The sequence below is a fragment of the Pseudonaja textilis genome, chromosome 1 (assembly GCF_049901715.1).
Source record: "Pseudonaja textilis isolate UNSWEBS1 chromosome 1, rPseTex1.2, whole genome shotgun sequence".
Lineage (NCBI taxonomy): Eukaryota > Metazoa > Chordata > Lepidosauria > Squamata > Elapidae > Pseudonaja > Pseudonaja textilis.
The window spans coordinates 97,065,052-97,080,793 of record NC_141990.1 but is presented as its reverse complement, the minus strand read 5'-3'; the positions used below and the strand labels follow the sequence as shown (position 1 = coordinate 97,080,793).

At 43.8% G+C, this 15,742-nt stretch overlaps 1 long non-coding RNA gene across 1 annotated transcript; it reads left to right on the top strand.

Annotated features, from left to right (window-relative positions):
* The first annotated feature begins 2,363 nt into the window (after positions 1–2,363).
* Positions 2,364–15,642, top strand: LOC148127735 (uncharacterized). Its single transcript, XR_015741061.1, has 3 exons — positions 2,364–2,388; positions 4,639–4,891; positions 14,726–15,642. It is a non-coding gene; the product is annotated as an uncharacterized LOC148127735 (long non-coding RNA).
* The last annotated feature ends 100 nt before the right edge of the window (positions 15,643–15,742 follow it).

Genomic DNA, 15,742 nt, shown 5'->3' with positions numbered 1-15,742 from the left:
CAGAAACTTTACCCTGCATCTAGGCCAAGGATGAAGACCCTGTACCCTGCATCTAGGCCCTTTGGCTGGGTCCTGTCTAGCCAGTACCCACCTCCAACCATTCACTTTAGTCCTTTTTTGAACATTTCCTTCCCCACCCTAAGTATGAGTCTCAGAAATCAAATTCTCAGAGCATTAAGGATTTTTCATCAGTAATCCTTCCTTTAGTCTAATGAGCTTAAGTAAAACAGAGGCTTCTAAAATGTCAACAGCTTTTCAAAGGCCACAAACTGAATAATATTTTAAAAATAATTAATTATGTGGAGACTGAGGTTTCTTGGGTTGAAATAAAACATTCAGAATCATAAAACAGAACAGCAGGGGGTGAGAAAGAATTTTCTCATCACATCCATATACTTAGCATGGGATCATGTTATACACATACATACATGCATACATACACACACACACACACACACACACACTTGCAGATAATCTTGGCAAAGGTGGACCCAGAGAGGCCTTTGAGGCCAAAGGTGAACCCTGAGAGGCCTTTGATCCTGAGAGGTCAATACAAACTAGAAGAAAAGAAAATGTTCAAAGATACTATGTAGTGCAACTTCCTGGCACAGTATCACTTTCAGAGAATGCACTTCATTTGGATGAACATATATACAATAATGTATCATATAGAGATGCATATGCAATGCAGATCCTTTTCTTCTGCCAAAAGCTTGATTATATTTAGAAGTGGAAAATCCAATTATTCAGGCTGCACTCATGCCTACCTGATCACCTCCACCTTTCTTAATTGTTAATATGAGTGTAGTCAAATGCTAATTGCCTCCAGTCAGAGTTTCCTTCTTCTTAACTAGCATTTAAGTTTTAAGGGGGAAAAATGGCTCTTCAAATTCATATCGACAGCATGTGTCCTTTGTGCTTTCCACAGCTTGTGTCCTGTTAGCAACAAATGAAGATAAATATTGAACTGCAGCGCCTGCCCTGCGTCATTCGCACACCGGAGGTCTTTTCAGTATTCTGTTCTTCGCCAGAACTAAGTAGTTGACTGGTTGTTTATTTATTTATTTCTCATCATTAAATCCCAATTTTCTAGGCTATTTCACCATTTGCCTCTAACTTCCCACATAGCAGCCAAAGGATAATGACCAGTAAATAGTAAATGTTATCTCAACAGTTTATATCAGTGGTAATTGTCCATGATTTGTGGGTGTGTGGTGACAGTAATGACAAAAGAGATGATGAAGAAGAATGCTTTTAAATTGGCACTAAAGGACACTTCTCAATGTTTTATAATATGCTGAGTGACCCAAGTAAGAGCTCCTCTTTTAAATCAGTTTTTGAATTATTCCCTTTTGACATGTTCACAATAATACAGCTAAGATTATGTACTTAAAAGGAATGGCTGCAAATACTATATCAGGGACGGTGACAGAAGTTGGAGATTTCACAAATCCCTAGATGACTTACAGACCAATCTTCAGAAACCATTTCGACAGCGAGAGCCCTTTAAAAATGAACAACAGTCCTGCCAGCTTAAGTGCTTTAAGAATTAAAGAATGTTCCCATTTTCAGAAGAAACGTTACACAAAGTTCCCTAGTGCCTGTCAATGAGAGTTGCCATTAACTTAGAGGAGTCTCATAAGACTCATAGGATATATTTTACTGATAGTTTCCTAAAGGTCACTGCCTGTAATGGTAGATGGGAAAGACCTTGGGAGACAGGAGGAAGAACTGCAGTGAGAGCATTGATCAGATAAAAGGCGGCTTAGTCCTCAGAAGAAACATGGATGTGGCAAATGTCTCAGAAGGGACTGTAATGGCTGTGGGACAGAAATGTAGTTATAGATTTACATCATTCTGTTAATGTAACCTTATAATAAAGTATAATTAGTTCATATGGACATGATTTCTGTCTGGACTACCTGGAGGATGATATGATTCAGACATGTCTGAAAGCACATTTCTCCACTGTCACCTTTACAGCCCAAGAATCCAAGAGGGTTTCTGTGCTTCTGAGGGCTAAGCTGTCTCTTAAGGCCATTCCCACAAATCATTATCCTGCCATAGGCTTTGTCAGCCCTTTGAGGTATTCCAGAAGAAAACCAAAACATAAGTACTAAGATTACCTTTATTGTACAGTAGCAGAATCTTGCAAGTCTGAATGCATCCCTCCCTCTCCCCCTTCTGCCTTTACTTTCTAGATAAATATGGTAGGTCCCTTCTGAAAATGCGTACCCCAATACCCATTCTTCTTTTGGACTTCGATTTCATTGTCTAGGCTGCAGCTTTTCCACCTGTCTCCCAAGATTATTCTCAGATCACTACATCTTTATCCAAAATGCCATGTTGGGGTCTGGCCAAAAGGAGTGAGTAAATAATCATGACAGAGTAAGAGCCATATATAGAAAATGTAGGGTTATGAAAGGTTTTGGAGAAAATTCTGTTTCTCATCAGTATTCTGGTATCAGTTACTGAGATTTGCCTCTCTCATGTATCCTGCCCATAAAGGAGGAGAAAATGTTGTCTCTAGTGGAAAACTGGAATACTGTACTGAACTGACTTTTCAAAGCTTTTTTGGGGTGAGGCCAGATCGGGCAAAAATCAAGCAAAAAGAATAAAGGTAAGACATAGGCCATCTTTCTTTGATCCAGAACCCTCCGATTGTTTTGAAATTACAACTCTCAGAATCCCTAACTCAACTCTTGTATTCAGAAGTTAATGCAGAATGTAGCTTATTGCACAGTTTTGCACAAGACTAGTCTTGTATATGTGCCATCTCTTTTGCAGGAGCTACATTTACTGTCAATGTGTTTCTGGGTAGAATTCAAAGTGCTGGTTATCACCTTTAAAGGCCTATATGGATTAGGGCCAGACTATTTGAAGGATGCCTGCACCCCTTTACATCTACTTAATCCACCTGGACAGGAAGGCAGGATGTGTTACGGGTTCCATCTATAAGGAATATACAGCTGGTGAGAAAAAAGGGGCCTTCTTAGTGATGGCATTTTTGCTGTGGAACATCATTCACCCAGAGATACAATTGGGCCCTACCTTGTTGCTTTTCCAAAAAGCCCTGAAGACATGGATTTATCAAAAAGCCTAAGGACTGGAAATGACGGTGCAGCTGATCAAGTGGTTGATTTAATTGTGTTATTGCTGCCATGTGTGTGTACATGTGTGGTTTTTATAGTATGCTTTTTTAATGTTGTAAATCACTTGGAATTATCTGTGCATAAATTTAATTAATAAATATTCATAATACAGTCTGGAGTTGTAATCCTAATTAATCTAGAGGACAAGAGATTGGGAAATATTAAAGTGGGCACTGTAAAATGTCCAAAAATACTACCAAGGCAAACAGCTTAATATCTTCCATAATGTCTGGATTTTAATTTAAAAGGTTGGTATGTAAAGAATCTTTCATTAAGTACAGTGCCCCTTGGGAGTAGAAGACTTGGAAATGGTACCAATTTAGCCTTAATCTTAATGTATTTAAGTAGTTTAGAGAACTTGTCTTTCAAACTCCTCCTCCAGAAATGCTGTCTTCTATATAGCTTTTACCAAACTCAAATTGTCTTACTTTGGACACATTATGCAAAGACCCAGGTCTCTGGAGAAGGTTCTAATGCTGGAAAAGGTGGGAATAAAAGATGTCCCTTAGCAAGGTGGGCAGGCTCAGTTACAGTAGCAATAAGTGCACTGTTGAAAGAGTTGAAGGACACATCATAATGGAGAACATCTGTCTATGTGGTCACTAGGAGTTGACAACAATTTAAAGGCATGTAGTCATTATCATCGTTGTCGTCGTCATCATCATCATATAGCTTTTATAGATGAAGAGCTTTGTCCAACTTCTCCTAGCCCCAACATGCTATTAAGCTGTCAATCTTATTTATGAACAGCAACAGACTAACCAGCATACTAGAACTAGAGTCTATTAAAGCTGGAAGACTAATAAATTTGAATAAATATACACAGATAAATAACCTATTTTACAACCTTCTCCAGGTTGATCGGGTCACACCTCAAAGATCTGTTTTAGTTCTCCAGTGAAAGAAGTCAGTAAGGTGGAATATCTTAATGTTAAGAGGAAATGAAAACTCTGGTTGCTTTTAGAAACAGATAAAACAGGCCTGAAGAACTTTTGGTTGCCTTTTCCTAGGCAGCTTTCTCCATCACTATCAAGCAGCAGGGAATAAACAGCATTGTATATAATTCTTCTCTTGGATTTACCAGTAGGTGTAATATCAAGAGGTTACACAGATTTAATTTTCCTTCAGTTACACATAACACCACTAACTCTTGGAAATCCAGAAGAGCATCTTTTCTATTGTGGCATACACCATTTTGGAATACCCTTGCCTAGAAATAAAACCTGTGCCAATTCAATTTCCATTTCAGCGCAAGGAGGAAAATTTGTTTGTTTGTTTTTTAAAAAAACTGTTTAAGAAGCATTTGATTTATGATGCTTCACTTGTACCTGTCATCTATATTTATACCATGCTGCTTTATTGTTTCTCACCACCTGGATAGCTACTACATGATAGGTAGAGAACTATTTCTAAATAAATAAATACATGCATGTATGCATGATTCACAACTTCAAACTCGATTTAAAGTAGCCTTCCCTTTTCCTAGCATCCTCCAGATGTGTGGACCAATGGCTGGCAAACGTCAGTAATGTCACTCTCATGTGAAGGATGATTCTCAGTGGCTTTGTATCTGCATCCATCCAGATGTCTTCCAACAGTGTGGAAGTGATTTGACAGTGACTTCTTTCAGGGTAGCTTTTTGAATTTCCCAGATTGCTCTGCACCCAAGAATTTCCTGATGATCTCCCACTCAAGCCTTCCCCAAGCTTGGCCCTGCTTCATTTCCAAGCCCAGAGAAGGTACTCTTACCTGTCTTTTTCAAACATCTGTAGGGTTTGAATTCGGTTCAAATTGGATTAGGTCAGCCTTCTCAGTGGAGAGCTTTTGTGAACAGTAGTCCAAACTTTTCTGGAAAATATCAATTTGGGAACACTCAACTATATTCTTCCTAATTCCTTTGGAATTAGCCTAAAATCAAATATTCTCAATTATTAAAATAAATTCAGGTGTGTGGAACCGATAATCAAAAATTAAAGCTATGATTATAATTGGAGAAAAAAAGATTGCACTGATATTGAACCTATGTGGAGTCAGACATCAAACTTTTATTTCCCTCTGCTATAATTGCTGGTTTTAATCCAGAAACACATGGACCCAAATATCAATTTAAATAGTTCCAGTAGTTTGTTATTCTAATCTTGGCTTAAAGAGTTCTAGTCAGTATGCCATAATGTCATGTGGTATGTTTGGATTGCAGATACACTACACTCTAAGCCAGGGGTGTTGTTTTGTTTGAGCAATGAGAGGCTGAACCAGAGCATGAGTGCAACAATACTTTATTTTACAATAAAGGGCTGACCGTGCTTGCCAAGCCTGGAACTGGCTCGCAGCAATCAGCAACCGGTTGGACCCCGCAGCCTGCTTTTATAGCTGGCTGCTGGGGAGAGCCAACCAATGGGAATGGGGGAAATAACGCCCACGTAAAGTGAGTGGACCTGAGTGAGAACTCCTTGAGTCCTCAGGACATAACACCCCTTCCCCCAGATGCGAACATGCATAGTCCTTGAGGTAGACGGGGTTTGTGTTGGCGCCCGGAACGGCGCAACTCGGGAACATTGTCTGTCTGTTCGGTACCAGTCTGTGATGGTCGAGCCGGCATAGTGTCGCCAACACTCTCTCTGGACTGGGCATCCTCGGGAAACACCGGGTTGGTTACTGGGGTCGAGCTCTCGTGGGTTGGATCAGGCTGGTCAACTCTCTGGGCGCTGTTGTCCGAGTTTGGGCTGACCGGAACGACCGCTGGTGCAGACTGGTCGCAGGGTGCGATGTGGCTGGGTGGCGGATGAGGCGGTTCCCTTCGACTGGAGACTCTGGACTCTTGTTGGCAAGGGTGCTGAGGCGCCTTCTAAGCTGGTCTATATGTCTCCTCCAGATGCGACCATCCTCCAGCCTGACCCTATACGATCTCGGCCCGGTGATGGCGATGACCTCGCCTGGAATCCAAAGTGGGTCCCCGCGAAATTCCTTGCGAATATCGGTTCCTGTAACAAAATGTCTAACCCCGACGTAGAAGCGAGGGAGAGTCAGGGCAGTATTGTGGGTGCAATCTGTCCAATACAGTCCTCAGGCGCCGGCCCATCAGAAGTTCCGCTGGGGACTTATTGGTGACTGCACAGGGGTTGAGTGTTGGCTCATCAGGAACCGTGCGAGTTTGTGGTGCCAGTCATCCCTGCCAAACCTAGCGAGGGCCTCTTTGGTGGTCCTGACGGCCCTTTCAGCCAACCCATTACTGGCAGGGTGAAATGGGGCTGTGAAAATGTGGCGAATGCCCAGGTTGGCAGCAAAACGGCTGAATTCTACTGATGCGAACTGTGGGCCATTATCGGAGACAATGGAGTCGGGTAGTCCATGTGTAACGAACAGGCGCGTTAACACGTTGGTGATTGCTAGTGTGGTGGTCGTGGATAGCTGCGCCACGCCTATCCATTTGGAATAAGCGCCCACGACCACTAGGAACATCTTTCCATGCACGGGCCTGCCAGATCGATATGGATTCTAGACCAAGGGGCGTTGGCGCTCTCCCATCTGGTAGGGGTGGCGATGGGGGAGCAGGACGGGATTCCTGGCAAATGCTGCAGGAACTTACCCAATTGACAATGTCCTCGTCTAGACCCGGCCACCACACGTAGCTGCGTGCTAACGCCTTCATTCTCACAATGCCGGGTGTCCCTCGTGCAGCGCTCCAGGACTCGGGTACGCAGCGAGGTCGGAATGACCACTCGAGTGCCCCACAGTAGACAACCCTGCAAACTGGACAGCTCCTGCATGCGAGTCTTAAAGGGTGCGAATTTGTTATCGACGTTGCCTCCCGGCCACCCCCTCCTCACCCAGTCGAGCACCTGGGCGAGCGTTTGGTCTGCCTTGGTTTTAGCGGCGATGTCAAGGGCGGTGATGGGTAGGTCCAACTGAGTGATTTCAAAAATGGCGTTGACAGGAGCTGGGTCTTCAGCCGGAGCGGGTAAGGGGCAGCGACTGAGAGCGTCGGCGTGGGATAGAGTTTTGCCCGGGCGGTGAATAAGTTTGTATGAATAGGCCGCTAGGAAAAGTGTCCACCTTGTCATTCTAGGGGAAAGGACTTGAGGTGTCTGTTTGTCGCCGGCCAGTAGGCCCAGGAGGGCTTATGGTCGGTGACCAGTTCGAAGAAATGGCCAAAAAGGAATTCGTGAAACTTTTTCACGGCTGCAACAGCTGCTAGGGCTTCCTTGTCTATTTGGCTGTAATTTCGCTCCGTGGCTGAGAGCGTCCTGGAGAAAAAGGCGATGGGGGCCTCGGCGCCATTGGGGAGTCTGTGACTAAGGACCGCCCCAATTCCAAAAGGGGATGCGTCTGCTGCCAGTACTAAAGGAAGGTTGGGGTCGAATTGGATGAGCACTGCCTCTGACGTAAGTAGTGATTTGACGGCGTTAAACGCCTGGTCTTCTTTGTGCCCCCAGTGCCACGGTGACTTTTTGTCTAGTAGTCTGTGTAGGGGTTCGGCTACTGAGGCTTTATGGGGCAAGAAGGATGCATAAAAGTTTAGGAGCCCCAAGAAAGCTTGTAGCTCCGTTTTGGAGGTCGGTGTGGGAGCTTCGTGGATCGCCCTAACCTTGGACTCCAGGGGGTGAATGCCAGAGGCGTCAATTTTATAACCCAGAAAGTCCACCTGTCTAGTGGCAATGGCACATTTTTCTTTTTTAACCTGAGGCCATGCTGTCTGAACCTCTCTAACACTGCTCGCACTCTCTGGAAGAGTTGGGGTCTGTCCCTGGCCGAGACCAAGATGTCGTCGAAGTAGGGTACTACACCAGGAGGCCCTGTAAAATCCGCTCCATGAGGGACTGAAAAATACCCGGGCAACACTTACGCCAAATTGGAGACGCTTGCATCGGAAGGCACCCCTGTGAGTGACGATGGTCTGAAGTTCCGCTGTTTGGTTATCAACAGGGAACTGTTGATATGCTTGAGACATGTCCAATTTAGCAAAAAATACTGCCCGGTTCGAATGTGTGCAATAAGTGCTGAATGACGGGCACAGGGTAGGCGCTAACTTGTAAATATTTATTGATTGTTGTCTTGTAGTCCGAGCAAATTCTCAGGCTACCATCTTTTTGAGGGTGTGACAATGGGCGTCTCCCACTTGGCGAAATCTGTTGGCTCAATGACCCCTTGTTTTAGTAGCTTATCCAATTCAGCGTCTAGTTTTGGTCGAATAGCAAATGGAACTCTACGTGGTTTTAATCTGATTGGGACTGCCTGGGGTCAACGGTGAACGAGATGGGGGTTCCATTATAACACCCCAGCTCCTCACTGAACACATCTGCGTAGTCAGCGAATAAGGAGTCAGTGTCTGAGGTTGAGACAGCATGGACTCCTGTTAACCCTAGGCCGAGGTGGAAACCAATCGAGCCCCAATAAGGTGGGTAGATTGCCGTTAACTACCACTAGAGGTAGGTGGCCTTTAAAAGCTCTAAAACTGACAAAGAACTTGCCTCTGCCGATCACGGGAATGGCCTTCCCTGGTAGTCCTTCAGACCGAACTGGCATCTCTGAAGCCGGGTAGTAGATAGGCTGGGGTGGAGTCTCTTGAGGGTGTTCCACGAGATTATTGAGAGCGCTGACCCTGTGTCAACCTCCATGTGGCACGGTTTACCTTCTAGGGAAACGGAGAGAGAAATTTTACTAACAGAGTGGCAAGTACGCCTGGCAAGGCGGTGCGTGCGACAGTTTAATACTTGCCTCTGTGGTCCCGAGAGTGCGAGGACGGGGTCTGTGTGCCGCGCTTTGGGGGCTTGGCAGACTCTCGCAATGTGCCCCTCTTATGGCAGTTGTTGCAAACGGCTCCTTTAAACTTGCAGGTGGCCCTTTGATGTGATCCCCCACAGGCTAGGCACAGAGTGATGTGCTTGGGTGGACCGGTGTATTCTTGTTTGGCCCCTACCTGCGACCGTCTGTCATTGGTGAGGCGATGGACATCGTTCTCATCGTTGTGGCCTTCCTCCGCTTCCACCTCTTCGGAATGGACTGGGAACGCTGCTAGCTTGGCGCTTGGGCCCTGAATTTCGGTGGCTGAGTTCGTTGCTAGCTCGGCTGCTAGGGCCTCCTCTACTGCTTGCGCGAGGTTGAGGTCTTTTTTAGCTAGCAGTCGCCTCTGTAGGTTGAGATCCTTGACCCCACAAACTAATTGATCGAGGAGCATGTCCTCCAGGTATGTTCCAAACCCGCAGTGCAGGGCTGCTGTTCTGAGGGCGGCCATATATTGGTTGATGGTCTCCTTACTTGATTGCTTCCTCATTCGGAACGTAAACCTCCTGGCGATTTGTGAAGGCCTGGGAGCGTAGTGGTTTGTGAGGATCTCAAGCAACTCGACCACGGAACGCTTTTCAATTCTCTCGGCGCCACGAGTGCTGCAGCGGTATCAGAAACGGTGGCTCCGCAGTAGATTAGGAAATAGGATTTTTCCGATGCTCTCCCGCATCCGCCAGGCCGACCGCATCGATGTAATGATTGAAACGGTTCTTATACGATTCCCACTTCTCTTCGTCTGGTTTAAACGCCGGAATACTGGATTGGAACTCATGGTGCTGGAACGGCTGGGCTACCTGCGGAAAAATCTCTCTGGGACTACGAACGCTCGTGAGTTACTAGTGATATCAGCTCTGGAGAGGTTTTTTGCTACCCTCTCTTTCTCTCTCTCTGGGTTACCACGTTGGCTGCTAGCCGTTGAGGTGTCTTGATTCGCGCCAAAAAGTGGGCGTTAGTGACTCTCTACAGCGCTGTGCTGTGATTCCTACTGGCTCGAAATTCAAATGACACCCGTTTGAATTTCGCGCCAAATGCAGAGCGGCTGCGGCTCGCAGCGCTTCACTTTCCCCGACGGGCTAACAAGCGGCTACAGACGCTTCTAACTATTTGACTCAGACCGCTTTCTCTGGCTGCGGATCTGCGTTTGCTCTTTTTGATCGCTCGTTTCGTTAGCTGACCGCTCTCTCTGGCTGCGGATCAGCGTTTCCTTGTCGCCAGCCGATCGCTTCTCTGGGCTGTAGATCGGTGGCTAGTGACTCAGCGGTTGCAAGGTGCTTCTGGTAGCCATCCCACCCTCGTCGCCAGTGTTTTGTTTGAGCAATGAGAGGCTGAACCAGAGCATGAGTGCAACAATACTTTATTTTACAATAAAGGGCTGACCGTGCTTGCCAAGCCTGGAACTGGCTCGCAGCAATCAGCAACCGGTTGGACCCCGCAGCCTGCTTTTATAGCTGGCTGCTGGGGAGAGCCAACCAATGGGAATGGGGGAAATAACGCCCACGTAAAGTGAGTGGACCTGAGTGAGAACTCCTTGAGTCCTCAGGACATAACAGGTGTCGTCATGGCAGCATCACATGACATATTGGTACTTTTTTCCCCTTCGCTAAACCAGGCATGGGCATGGCCAAAGCATGGCACATCCAGCCAGGGGGGCAGGAGTTTGATATCCCTGCTCTAAGCTCTTTCGATGCCTGCAAAGAGAATATTTGTAGGAATGATCAACCACAGTATAAGCCAGTAGAGGAAATTGAAAGATTCAGTTTACAATAGCTCTCTGCAGCTCTCTGACTGAAGGCCTTGATGTTTTTATTCAGGTCAGGCCTTACTGCAGTCTGGGAGAATAGAAGCTATACCGAGTGGATACCAAGCATGAGAATTCTGCACAAATAATCGATTGCAGCTAAGCACAAGGGGATGGCAATAAGAATTGGAGGCTAAATTGTTTAAGCATTTTACTAACAAAGCAAACAGACTTTCCAAATTAATGCATGAGGTAGCATGTCAATAACATTATTTTCACTCTTCTCTGAACATTATAATACAGTTCTCTGATTATTCAAATTACGCAAAAATGTATAGATCTGCCAAAACTATATACATGCCTGCATACATTGTGCCATATAAACCATGTGTGTTTTAGTTAAATTTCTTATAAAACACATTTAAATATTGAAGATAATCACTTCTTTTCCCACAAATCTTGATAAACACTAAATGGAAAGGCCCAGGATCAGTAATTGAATATTAGCACTTCACAAACTTGCTTTGCTACCAGTGCAAATTCCCCACATGCTTTCCACAATCTCTGGGATTTTTCCTCTCTAGTGTTACTCAACTCAAGGTCTTCTCCAAGTGCTTCATTCTGCTTCTTAGGAAGATAGAGATAGAGAGATATACCCAATCCATGGGGTAGAGGATCTGAACTTAGACCCAAGGATGTCACAGCTAGTTTGAAAATATGAATTTCAGATAAATCCTCCCATTCTTTAAACATGTTGTCAATAGTCCCTTTTTAACACACAGGTTAACAATTGGATAAACAAGAGGGTGAGAGGAATAGCCCATGTCTAGACTGTTCCGGACTAGCAGGCTCATAGCCTGCAAATCTGATTGGCCCGCTGAAAGCCGATCGTGATTGGTCGCCATAGACTGATGCGATTGGCCAGTAAACAGGCTGCCGCGATTGGCCCTGCCAAGAGCGGCAAACTCAAATCGCCTTCATTGGCTGCCTAGCCGCAGCCAGCCCTATATGAGGGGCTGCTGCGGCTGGGGTTAGTTGCTCGGATCTGAAGTCACAAATAAAGAGCTTTAGTTACTATCTGAGTCTTGCCTCCATTCTTGAACCGTCCTCCCAGATCTAACATAGACAACAAAGCCCTTTAAATGTATTACATGTAGCGCTCGACTTAACAATCACAGTTGGGAGGCATCTTCCATCGCTAAGCAATGCAGCCATTAAGTGAGTCGTGCTTGGTTTGATTACCTTTTGGCTGCAGTTAGTTGTTAACCAACTTACTACAGTTGTTAAGTGAATCCAGCTTCCCCTACTGACTTATGATCTCTGGATGCTGCAACTATTATAAATAAATGCTGCTTGCCAAAAGCCTAAATTTTGATCATATGACCTATGACAGTCTAAGTGGAGGACCAGTCCTAAGTCACTTTTTCAATGCTGTCATAACTTTGAATAATTGTTAAATGAATTGCTGTAAGTAAATGGTTATAAATATCTCTAATGCTAAGCATAGCTGCTTTGTGATCTTAAATTTATTGGAGCATTCTGCTCTCTCACTGAGCATTCAGATGACATTCAGATCTACCCTTATATGGTAGATAAAAATAAATTTGGCTATCATTTCACTGGTATGAAAAAGATATTCAGAGCTATTCCTTGTTATATGGCTCCACTGGATAAGCCAATGTAGACAATTAGCTACCCTTTGGAAACCCATGGTGTGTATTTGTATCTGTAGCTAATCCATGATTCATAAGGTTCTGCCCTAAAATGAGCAAAATTAATTTCATGACTTAAAATGTTAATGCCCATAGATTAAATTGGTTTAGTAAATTAATTATTAATGTATCAATAATTGTTATTAATAACAATTAACAGATTAATATTTCTTACTGAAAGAATAAAGCAGATTTGGAATTTTAATCTCTTAAGAGCTCTCAATCAATTTCTACCATCAAGATGTAAAGGGAGGGGCAGGGAGAAGAGAAGAGGATATGTAGTAATATATAAATAAATTTTATCTTGAAGCAAATTGTGCACCAAAGGAAGAAGCTACTTCAGTCCCAAAGTACTTAAAATGTTGCACTCAAACATCTGAAATCCACTTCAAATGCTTATTGGTGTGTAATGTTTGGGGGGGAGGTGTAGGTGCTGATCAGCTCTCTTTCTCATCCCTAGAGAATCATTTTTAGTACAAAACATCTGTTTTGCATTTAGCTTTCTCTCCCCATCCTACCTTCAGTGGCCTCCACCATCTCTCAAGATGAAGGTTAATATTAAACATGGTCTTAATGGTTGTCCAATCAATCATGATTTTTCTCTGAGTTAACGCCAGGCAGAGCAACACACTTTATAAGAAATCAGAGACAGAAGTGGATGAGATAATGTAAAATCACTTATGTCGGCACTCTAGAGACAGTGCCCGTTAAATATTTAATAAAGTCATTAACCTGATAGAGAGAGGAAGAGGGTAATGGATGGCCTTTGCTTATAGGGCAAGGCTCGAAAAGTGCACCATTTTCCCCAGGGCAAGTACTGCAAATGCCCCAAATCTATAAAGAGAGTCACAGATAAAAAGACTTAAAGCAGCCTTTAAAATACCCAGTTTGGCTCATTTCAAAACTGCAGAAGTCTTTGGGATGACACAGTGAAGATGCTGTGTAGCATACACAGCCTTCCCAAAGCAATCCAAAGGCTCACTCAGGGTCTTCCTCCACCCAAACTTCACTGTGGCATAATACCTGTTTTCTGCCCTGTTTCCATGAAATTGTCTTTATTTTATTCTCACCCATAAATGGGATTGGCTTATGTCACCGTTCTAGCTGCATTGGTGTTAAATAACATTTGCCCCTTTAAGCCAATGGCATCTAAGGTCAGCCGCAAAGTGTGTCTAAGCTGTGAGGTTTTCTCACCCATTTCCTTAGAGTCAGGACTTGAAAAAGATGAGAGAGAAGAGAAGAATCAGAAACGGGACAGGAAATTTCATGCTTGTACATAGTTTTCTACCTATTGAAAGATGGATTAAGAGAACTTCTGAAAGATCTTTAATGTAATAAGGCAACAGTACATGTCACACAGTGAAACAATGCACATATTTGGAGAAACAACCCTAAATAAACCATTATTGGAGTGTGGGAAATCTTTCCAAAATAAATCTGAATCCTCTTACCTATATTCAAGGATTTGTTTGTTTTCAGGTTGGCAAGAAAAACCCATTTTTAATTGTTATTGTATTGTTTATTTTTTTCTTTATAGTGAATGACCAGTATATAACCACAGCAAAATAGAATACAACAAAATAAAGCATTACAACCAGTGGCGGATTAAGGCTCACTGGTGCCCTAAGCACTGACAAATCTGGGTGCCCTTCCCCTCCTTTGTGCATACTATACAAACAAAGCCAAGCTTATGCTACATAAAAGTTTTTGTGGTGCCTCCTTTGGGTCTGGTGCTCTAAGCACGTGCTTAGTCTGCTTAATGGTTAATACACCACTGATTCAGAGGTGGTATTCAGCAGGTTCTGACCAGTTTTGGAGAACTGGTAGCGGAAATTTTGAGTAGTTTGGAGAACTGGCAAATACCACCTCTGACTGGCCCTGCCCCCATCTATTCTCTGCCTCCTGAGTACCAGCTGATCAGCTGAGTCTTCTTTTGTTACCCTGCACAGGAGAACAGAGCTGGAAAGCAGGTTAGGGGGTTGGGAAGGGAATGGGATTTTGCAGTAACCTTTCCCCAGGAGTGGGGTGGGAATGGAGATTTTATAGTATCCTTCCCCTGCCACATCCACCAAGCCACGCCCAACAAGCCACACCACACCCACCAAGCCACGCCCACAGAGCCAGTAGTAAAAAAAATTGAATCCCACCACTGCACTGATTACAACATTTTACAATTCAGGGGATGGTAAATCACACACAGGATTCTTTCTCACTTCCCTCTAACCATGTCAGAAATACATTTTAAAAATTGCCCTTTGGGGGCACATTCTGAGGAAGCTTAAAGTTATCCGTAAGCGATCCAGTTTCAAAGTAGTAATTTGTCTTTCCCTCTCTTCTAGCACAAATTTTGCGATGGATATGATCTAGCACACTTCACAACAGGAGCTATGGAAGAACATAATTCAGATGAGTGCAAATGCACTACAGCAGCAATCCAGAACAAGTATCTATACAATAATTTCTAACAAAATGGATACCTACACAACTTTATCAAAAAAAAAAGCCCGACCACTTAACCCGCTACAGCATAAACAGCACAACCTATGAAAAAGATAACACTACGATACATCTAAAATATCTTAGAAACAACCAACAGACTATTACAGTAGAACCCCATGACAACCTGCCCCAACTGGTCAGGCAGAGAGGGATGTTACAGACCACATGAGGTAAAGAATTCCAATTGGCAGGGTTTAAGAAGAAAGTCTTTTCTACCATTGCCACTGCCCTATGGAACTTCTTGTTCCCCAGTGGCAAGATTGGTACTCATTTTCCCAGCCTTTCAGCAGAACGTGAAGACCTGGTTCTGCCAAACTGCATGGGGGCCAAAGAGCAATGTGCAGTCTTGATGGGGGTCAGTGGCTTGAGAGTACTTCCTCTATCTTTTAATGTCTCTTTTAGACTTGTTTTTATTGGTTTGTCATTTGGTTTTAATTTAATTTTAATTGTATTTGATTTTATCATTTTTTTTTAATCTCCAAACCACCCAGAATCAGTTAGATAGAGAAGGGCAGTGCCTAAATCAGTAAAATGGGTAAATGGGTAAATATTTAATGTCATTAAAGACTGACAGCACTCGGGAGATTGTTCCAGGCAAGTTTAGCATTTCTCAGCCAATCTTATGGTAAGCATTGGAGGCATTAAAATGAAATACTAAACTCTCTAAAGAGGTTAGAAGGGGAGCAAGGGCAAAACAATATTTGTAAGCACAGCAAGTCCTGTGGTTTGTTTTATATGCTTTTCAAGTTATACTTGAAATTGATAGCAACTTCAGTGCTGATAAAGCAGCATTGCTTTTTAGCTTGCTATGCTTTTCCTGTCTTTCAGAAATTATGGCTAGCCAAAGTCTAAATGAT